The sequence below is a fragment of the Macaca fascicularis genome, chromosome 20 (assembly GCF_037993035.2).
Source record: "Macaca fascicularis isolate 582-1 chromosome 20, T2T-MFA8v1.1".
In the NCBI taxonomy this organism is placed as follows: Eukaryota; Metazoa; Chordata; class Mammalia; order Primates; family Cercopithecidae; genus Macaca; species Macaca fascicularis.
Window position 1 is genome coordinate 3,619,518 of NC_088394.1, and position 8,601 is coordinate 3,628,118.

At 52.7% G+C, this 8,601-nt stretch overlaps 1 long non-coding RNA gene across 3 annotated transcripts; it reads left to right on the forward strand.

Annotated features, from left to right (window-relative positions):
* Nucleotides 1-111: 111 nt before the first annotated feature.
* On the forward strand, nucleotides 112-4,762 carry LOC135968805 (uncharacterized). Of its 3 annotated transcripts, none has more exons than XR_012429647.1 (3): nucleotides 112-519; nucleotides 2,715-2,829; nucleotides 3,114-3,622. It is a non-coding gene; the product is annotated as an uncharacterized lncRNA (long non-coding RNA). The 3 variants fall into 3 exon arrangements; XR_012429648.1 differs by lacking the exon at nucleotides 3,114-3,622 and adding an exon at nucleotides 4,626-4,762 and having other exon boundaries at nucleotides 384-519; XR_010583768.2 differs by lacking the exons at nucleotides 2,715-2,829; nucleotides 3,114-3,622 and adding an exon at nucleotides 948-1,106 and having other exon boundaries at nucleotides 382-519.
* Nucleotides 4,763-8,601: the final 3,839 nt, after the last annotated feature.

Here is an 8,601-nt window from a genome sequence, read left to right on the forward strand (position 1 = left end):
GCCCGAGCGCGTCTCGCCTCCCGCCGTCGAGGCAGAGCATTCTGGGAGTTGTGGTTCGTACGTGTCGCGGAGCCCGGATGTAATTTCGGCTCTGGGCGCGGCGGCCATTTTGTCTCCCCATGTTGGGAGTCGATAGCCTAGGCACAGTGGTGCTGCCGCTTTTGTGTAAGTGTGGGTTTCCCGAGCGAGCCCGCGGCTGCACAGCAGTCGGCCTTCTCGTACCCGAGAGAAGCCGCCTCAGACCCCAGCCAGCGGGCACCCCCGGAGCCCCCGAGCCTGGCTGCAGGCCCTAGACTTGTGCCAGGGGCCCAACCAGCTGCCTGTGGCATGGGCCACGCTCTCCCGATGTAGACTGGACTGAGGCCCGACGGCTGCCCCTGGGGGTGGAGTTCGCTTCGCTTCCGGTAGGGCAGCCAGGCCAGGGTCCCACCGGACCCGGGACGTCATACCCGTGGAGCGGCACATGCAGGAACAAGTCAGGAGAAAAATAATAAGCACCTTAAAGTTTTCCACTTTTCGGTACCGTACTTCCTGTTAATGTTTCTAAACTCGTGATTCTGGACCTGATAATCAGCCCCCGTCCCTCACAGCAGAGTTGTAAGACGCTGGGCTGCTCGGGCACAAGGTCATATCTAGCCCCACCGCTGGCGAGCAGCCCAAGACGTGGGCTTAGCTGTCCTAACCAACTCAGGTGGCCTTGATCCGCAACAGGACTCGGTGCCACGTAATGAACTGTCCGTTTGAGTGCAAAGATTTATATTTGATACTACGATTTGGGCGTGATTTTAAGAGGCAGGGTCTTGCCCAGGCTGTTCTCGAATTTGGAGCTCAAGCGATCCTCCGACCTCAGCCTCCCAAGTAGCTGGGACTAGCCGTGCACAACACCCTATCTGGCAATTGTTTTTTTGTTTCTTTTTTTTTGACGTGGTTTTACTCTTGTCACCCAGGCAGGAGTGCAACGGCGTGATCTCGGCTAAATGCAACCTTTGTCTCCCCGGTTCAAGTGATTCTCCTGCCTCAGTCTCCCGAGTAGCTGGGAATTCAGGCGTGTGACACCACGCCCGGCTAATTTTTGTAAATTTTAGTAAAGACGGGGTTTCACTATATTGGCCAGGCTTGTCTCAGTTTCCTGACCTCAGGTGATCTGCTCTCCTCAGCCTCCCAAAGTGCTGATATTACAGGCGTGAGCCACCACGCCCGGCCCACATCCGGCTTTAACTTTTGTTTTTCACTTGCCCGTGGGAGGATCTACTCATCTCAGATGCTGGAGCCGGGAGACCCTCCCCCCTCCACCCCCAACTCCTGCAGGAGCTCTGATCGCTGGTTTGAGTGCTTGAACTCTGCATCTGTGGACGGTGCTTCTGTAAGCCGGGCGCACCTTGGGAGTGGCATAGCAAAGTGGCAAAGGCTTTGCCTTACTGGTTAAAGACCCCAGTACCTCCAATGAGACCCTTTCCTGTACCCCCACTGATACCTTTATGAACTGTTTCGTGCGTGCATCAGCACATTTAATGCCCGTGAATAGTGACAAAACATGGTTTGCAGTATCCTAATGGCTGATGATGCTGAGAATCTTTTCATGTGCTTGTTGGCCATTTGTGCATCTTTGAAGAAATTTCTCTTCGTGTCTTTTCTCTATTTTTTTTTTTTTTGGGGGGGACAGAGTCTCACTCCTAACCCGGGCTGGAGTGCAGTGGCACGATCTCCACGCACTACAATTCTTGTGCCTCAGCCTCCCAATTAGCTGGGATTACAGGTGCACTCCACCGCCCAGCTAATTTTTGTATTTTTGATAGAGGTGGGTGTAGTTTTTTGTAGAGATTGTGTCTCCCTGTGTTGCTCAGGCTGGTCTCGAACTCCTGGTCTCAAACTATCCTCCTGCCTTACCCTCCCAAAGTGCTGGGGTTACAGGTGTGAGCCATGGCACCCAGCCCTAGAATGATTTTTTAATTTCCCTTTAAATTTTATTTGTATTATTCATTGTAGTGCAGTGGATGGTGGTGCCCCAAAACTTCACAACCACCTAGATACTCAGAAGGTGACCTTATTTGGAATAAGGGATTTTGCAAATATAGTTGAGTTAAAGATCTGAAGATGAAATCATCATGAATTTAGGGTAGGTCCTAAATCCAATGAGTGACATTCTTACAAGAAGACAAGAGAACACAGGCACCCGGGGAAAGAGGCCGTAGGAGACCCAGGCAGAGATTGGAGCGGTGCCCATGCCAGGGATCTCCAGGAGGAGCCAGAAGCTGGAAGAGGCCCTGCAGATCCTCTCCCAGAGCTTTCAGAGGGGGCACAGCCCTGTCCACACCTTGGTCTCCGCCTTCTGGCCCCCAGAGCTGTGGGGGAACACACTTTTTTGGTTTGAAGCCACCAAGTTCGTGGTGACTTGTTATGGCAGCCCTAGGAAAGTGACATGCACAGGTAAACTACGTTCACTGCAGAAAACACACAGATCAGCAAAAAGAAAAAAAGCGCACAGGGGCACCACCCCCAGAGACAGCCATCGTTGACATCCTAGTGGCTGTCACCTCGGAGTAATGTTCCTGAAATGCAAACTTCTGAACCGCTTAAAACTCTTCCAGACACCTTCAGGTTGACATCACAACTCCTTCGTCGGATCTTCCAGGGCTGGTCCTTCCCGTGGCTTCTTTTCCCAACGCTCTGTGACAACCCATGACGGGCACACTTGCCTGTGCTTTTTCTCGCAGGCAGTGGCTTTGTGTGGGCCTTCAGCTTCCAGTTCCATGGCCTGGTGAGGGACCCTGTGGTACAAGCCTTTCTCCAGACCCGCCTGGCCTGGGGCCCAGGACTGGGAAGTCTTTGGTGAGTGGAGCCCCTCCCATTTGCACACTGACTTCCGGGAGCTTACATTACAAATAACTAGACAATTACCAGCCAGAACAGGTGCCAGGGAGGATGGGAACAGAGTAGAGGGGTGAGGACCATGTCTGCAAAAGCATCCTGCCCTCCAGAGGGAGTCCAGACCTTCAGGAAGAACAGTTCCCTGGGGTTAATGCCATAGCCTCCCACCTCCCAGCTGCCTGGGAGGGTTTCTCGAATTACCGTTTTGTCTGGAGACCCTAGCCCCCATCCATCCCCTCCCACAGGGCTGCAAGCAGTGTCTCTGAGAGGACTTCTGGCTTCCAGGCCCAATGTGTGCTCCCAGCCCTCTGGGCAGGATGGACTGAGGCTGGTCCTCAGCGCAGGCATGGTAGGGTACACGGCAAGCAGAACAAGTGCCTGGGCCCTCTCTGTGCAGTACCCAGACCCCAAAAGTACTTGGCTCTGAGCCCCTGAAACATCTGGTTCCTGTGTCCAGGACAAGCAGAGTGCTGTGAGAAATGGCCTTCCATGTGCAGCTGGCATGTCCCATGTCCAAGCCCTGTGGGCACCACCTCCTTCAGCGGCTCTTTCTGGCCTTGGTGTAGCACACCTGGTGAGGTCGATACCGTCCAGCCACTCCTTTCTTTCCTGCGGGAGGAGGAGGGATGTTCTCTGTGATGTAAGGATTTAGACAGCGTTCAAAGCACTAATTGGGGCCAGGTGTGGTGGCTCATGCCTGTAATCCCAGCACTTTGGGATGCTTGAGGCCTGGGCAACATAGTGAGACTCTCCCCACCCCTCCAACTCTAAAAAAAACAGAGAAAAGCACTCATTTTATTTTCTTAAGATTCCTATTCTCTTCAAAGAGGTTACAGGCATAAATTTACAAAATTTCTTTGTTTTTGTTTTTGTTTTTTGAGACGGAGACTTGCTCTGTCTCCTGGGCTGGAGTGCAGTGGGACTATCTCGGCTCACTGCAAGCTCCACCCTTCCGGTTCACGCCATTCTCCTGCCTCAGCCTCCCAAGTCGCTGGGACTACAGGTGCCTGCCACCACGCCCGGCTAATTTTTTGTATTTATTTTAGTACAGACGGGGTTTCACCATGTTAGCCAGGATGGGCTCCATCTCCTCACCTCATGATCCGCCCGCCTTGGCCTCCCAGAGTGAAATTTACAAAATTTCAAAGCCTAGCACAATGGCATACCTGTGATCCCAGCTGCTTGGGAGGCTGAGGCTGGAGAATCGCTTGATTGAGGCAGTGAGTTTGAGACCAGCCTAGGCAAAATAGCAAAACCCCATCACTACGAAAAGTAAGTAAATTATGAAAATCCAACTGAATTATGACTGCCAAGCTTGGCATTTTTGTATGTAAAACTACCTCTTTAAAAAAAACACATAAAAGATGTATCAGACAAACCCATCACTTAAAAGTTATAAAGTAGGCCGGGCGCGGTGGCTCAAGCCTGTAATCCCAGCACTTTGGGAGGCCGAGACGGGCGGATCACGAGGTCAGGAGATCGAGACCATCCTGGCTAACACGGTGAAACCCCGTCTCTACTAAAAATACAAGAAAATTAGCCGGGCGAGGTGGCGGGCGCCTGTAGTCCCAGCTACTGGGGAGGCTGAGGCAGGAGAATGGCGTGAACCCGGGAGGCGGAGCTTGCAGTGAGCTGAGATCGCGCCACTGCACTCCAGCCTGGGGCACAGAGCAAGACTCCGTCTCAAAAAAAAAAAAAAAAAGTTATAAAGTAATGAATATATAAAGACATGTTTTCTCAACTGCCTGATGTCTCAGCCCACTCTGCAGCAGCCACTAACAGGAGCCGTAACAGGAGCCCCTCCAGTGCAGCCTCCTCAGAGTGTCCCTGCAGGACTGGAGCCACTCAGAGACGTCCGTGTTCGTGCACTATTGGCACAACTTCATCAGATTTTTAAAATGCAGGCAGGGCGCGGTGGCTCACGCCTTAACTCCAGCACTTTGGGAGGCCGAGGCGGGCGGATCACCTAAGGTTTGGAGTTCAATACCAGCCTGACCAACATGGAGAAACCCCATCTCTACTAAAAATACAAAATTAGCAGGGCGTGGTGGCGCATGCCTGTGATCCCAGCTACTCAGGAGGCTGAGGCGGAAGAATCGCTTGAACCCAGGAGGTTGCAGTGAGTTGAGATCACGCCATTACACTTCAGTGTGGGCAACAAGAGTAAAACTCCCCGTCTAAAAAAAAAAAAATTGCAGCCTGGCCAACATGGCGAAACCCCGTCTCTACTAAAAATACAAAAAGTACCCGAGCATGGTAATATGCACCTGTAGTCCCAGCTACTTGGGAGGCTGAGGCAGGAGAATCCCCTGAGCCTTGGGAGGTTGAGGCTGCAGTGAGCTGTGATCGTGCTGCTGCATTCCAGCCTGGGTGACAGAGTGAGACTCTGTCCCCGCCCCCCCAGAAAAAAAGCCTAATGCCCATCTACAGGAAATGAGTTAAATTCATTTGAAATTCATTAATTATGAAATTGGGCCCACCTGGATGATGACATGATTAACTTATGAATCACAGAATAAAGAGGAGCTCTGCGGCTGGGTGCAGTGGCTCATGCCAGTAATCCCAGCACTTTGGGAGGCCAAGGGAGGTGGATCACCTGAGGTCAGGAGTTGGAGACCAGCCTGACCAACATGGTGAAACCCTGTCTCTATTAAAAATACAAAAATTATCTGGGCATGGTGGTGAGCGCCTGTAATCCCATCTACTCTGGAGGCTGAGGCAGGAGAATCTCTTGAACCTGGGAGGTGGAGATTGCAATGAGCTGAGATCATGCCACTGCACTCCAGCCTGGGTTACAGAGCGAGACTGTGTCTCAAAAAAAAAAAAAAAAAAAAAAAAGGAGCTCTGCATTCTCCTGGTGCTCAAGGCACCATGTCAGGCTGCATAGTCATCAGGCTGGTAGGTGGGTGCAGAGATCCGGGGGCAGGTGGATGGCAGACACATCCAGGCAGCGCCCGGGAGCCCTGACGGCTTCCCTGCTTCATCTTGGTGACCGTAGCCGGACACCCCGCCACCTCGATGCTGCACCAGGAGCCTGTGGAAACGTTTGTGACTCAGGTTTGGCTCAGGTTTGGCTCATGGGCCAGGATACAATGCACTTCCCCTCAGCAGGGACAGCGCTGAGCACAGTGCCTGCAGCCTTCACACAGTTCAGCTTTTCTTTCTAGAAGCTAGGAAGCTGTCAGCTTAGCTCTCTGTGAGCGGGGTTTTTAAAATTCTGTTTGTCTGCAGTCAGAGCTTATGGTCCCAACACACAAATCCGCACCTATGGGCGTCTTAAGGAGGCACAGGGCCCGTGCCCATCCCTCCAAGTGCCCTTCTGCAAGTAACAAGCACCCACAGCCTCAGGGGAGTCCTCACTCCCCCAGCTCAGCATGCTGCTGTCTGCAGGATTGGGTGCCCGAGGTGCCTAAACCTGGGAAGAAGATCGTCTAGTGGGCTGCATGCCCAGCACCACTCAAGGCTGTAGGTGCAAATGTGGATTCTAGTCCTCGGGGGCCCTGGAGAGGGGACCTTTCCATACCTGGGGTATAGGAGCAGTGGGAGGCAGATGTGGGGAGAGGAGAGCTTGCACAGCCAGGCAGGGGCGGGAAGTAGGGGGCTGAAACACAAGGGAGGCCAAGATGCAGTCCCGCTCCTGCAGGAGTCTCATCGACCCTTGTACACTAAAGACTCCCTCTCCATCTGTGCTGTGCGGGGTTTGCTAGGTGAGGTCTCCAGTGCCTGAAGCCCTGTGTGCCAGGGCTGGGTCTACCCCAGAGCCCCATGCACCTTCCAGGTCAGCTCCAGTGGTCAGTGCTCATGTCCTCCTCGGTGATACAAAGCCGCAATTCCTGCCTCCTCTAGCCCCAGCTTCCCTCCAAGCCAATGTGGCTGATTTTGCCCACCCAGGAATACTCCGCGCAGAGACCCCTCCAGGCAGGTGCCTGCGGGGCTGAGGAGGTCTTGTGAACTCCTGAGTGGCCCAATCTGCTGCCCACAGAGAAGGCTGGCTCCAATACCATTACTTGATGACAGACCAGTCACTGTGTTTTGAGCAGAAAATGTTCTAATAGGGAGTGACTCCAAATAGTTCAAAATACAAAGCGTGTTGGGAGGAGTCTGGCTTGCTGCCCTTCCCCCTTACCCATCTCACCCCAGGAGGTCAGCCTGGGGTTGGTTTCTCCCATGCCTTGTGTATCTTTGGACAAACCCACTGTGGCTGTCTGCCTTCCTTATGGCACAGGCCAAGCTGTGTCGGGAGCATGCTGCACTGCCCTGGCTGGGAGGGACATCTCTGTCACAGCATAATTACATCTGTGATCTGGTTAATGGGGTCACTCTGCCCTCCACAGACAGGTACTAATTGTTCCCTGCCTGTGGTGCCCAGATGCCTGTTCAACAAAACTTTGCTGCCAGAGCGTGTTGCTTTTTTTTTTTGAGATTGAGTCTCACTCTCTCGCCCAGGCTGGAGTGCAGTGGCGCGATCTTGGTTCACTGCAACCTCTGCCTCCCGGGTTCAAGCAATTCTCATGCCTCAGCCTCCTAAGTAGCTGGGATTACAGGCACATGCTATCACACCTGGCTAATTTTTGTATTTTTAATAGAGAGAGGGTTTCACCATATTGGCCAGGCTGGTCTCAAACTCCTGACCTCAAGTGATCCACCCACCTCGGTCTCCCAAAGTGCTGGGATTACAGGCATGAGTCACCATGACTAGTTCAGGGCATGTTGCTTTTTGCCCCTCTCCCCAAGAAGTTTACGTTTACCTGTTATAAGTGAGGCTGAGGATCCTCTGTACAAGAGAGGTCGTTTTACTTTCCTATGAATTGTGTGTGCAGCCCTCACGTGAGATTCCTGTGGTTGCAGCAGCCAATTCCCACAAACCAAGTGGCTATAAACAACTCCAACATCGGACCTGACAGTTCTGGGGCTAGAAGTCCAACAGGGGTCTCACCAGCTGGAACACATGTGCCCCAGGACTGCGTTGCTTCCTGGAGACTCTCAGTGAGAAGCCATCTCCTTGCCTTCAGCTTCAAATGCTGCCTAAGACCCTTATCTCCCAGCTGCCTTCATCCCCAAAGCCAGTAGTGGCAGACACGGCTTTCCCCCATTGCCTCTCCATGCTCTGAGGCTCCTGCCTGACCTTGCACATTTCGAGGCCCTTGTGATCACACTGGGGCCCCAGATCCTCAGGACACTCTCCCCATCTGAAAACCAGCAGTAGCATCCTCCATTCTACCTCGATTCCCCTTCACCAGGGGGTAGTGGCATTCACAAGGGAATCTCCCTGCCGCAGGTCCCTTCATTCTGTTTATTTGGGGTCTTTAGCCTTCCTCTTCTCTTTTTCCAAAAGGCCTGCAAATATCCAGGAAACTGGGTCTGTTTGTCATGTGACCTGCCAAATGTTTATTTCCAGTTGACAGCATCCCTTTACACTTTACCAATGGTGTTTGTTATTTTTGTTGCAGAAGATTTCAGTTCGTAAGTAGTGAAAGCAATCATCTTGGCTTTGTACCATGCTTAGGAAGCCTTCCCCACTCCCAAACTAGAAAGGAATCCATCCAGATTTTCCTCCACTGTCTGGATGGCCACTCTGGATGTTTCCATCTTTATCCATTGCTGGCACCTGGTGAGGTATGAGGACTGGGGCCCGGCTTTCCCACACTCCCTAGATGCCCCACCCCCTGAATGACTTCTGGCAGCCCATGGGGGCACCATGGACCTTAATGGTGGAGGAGCCAGGGTGAGGTG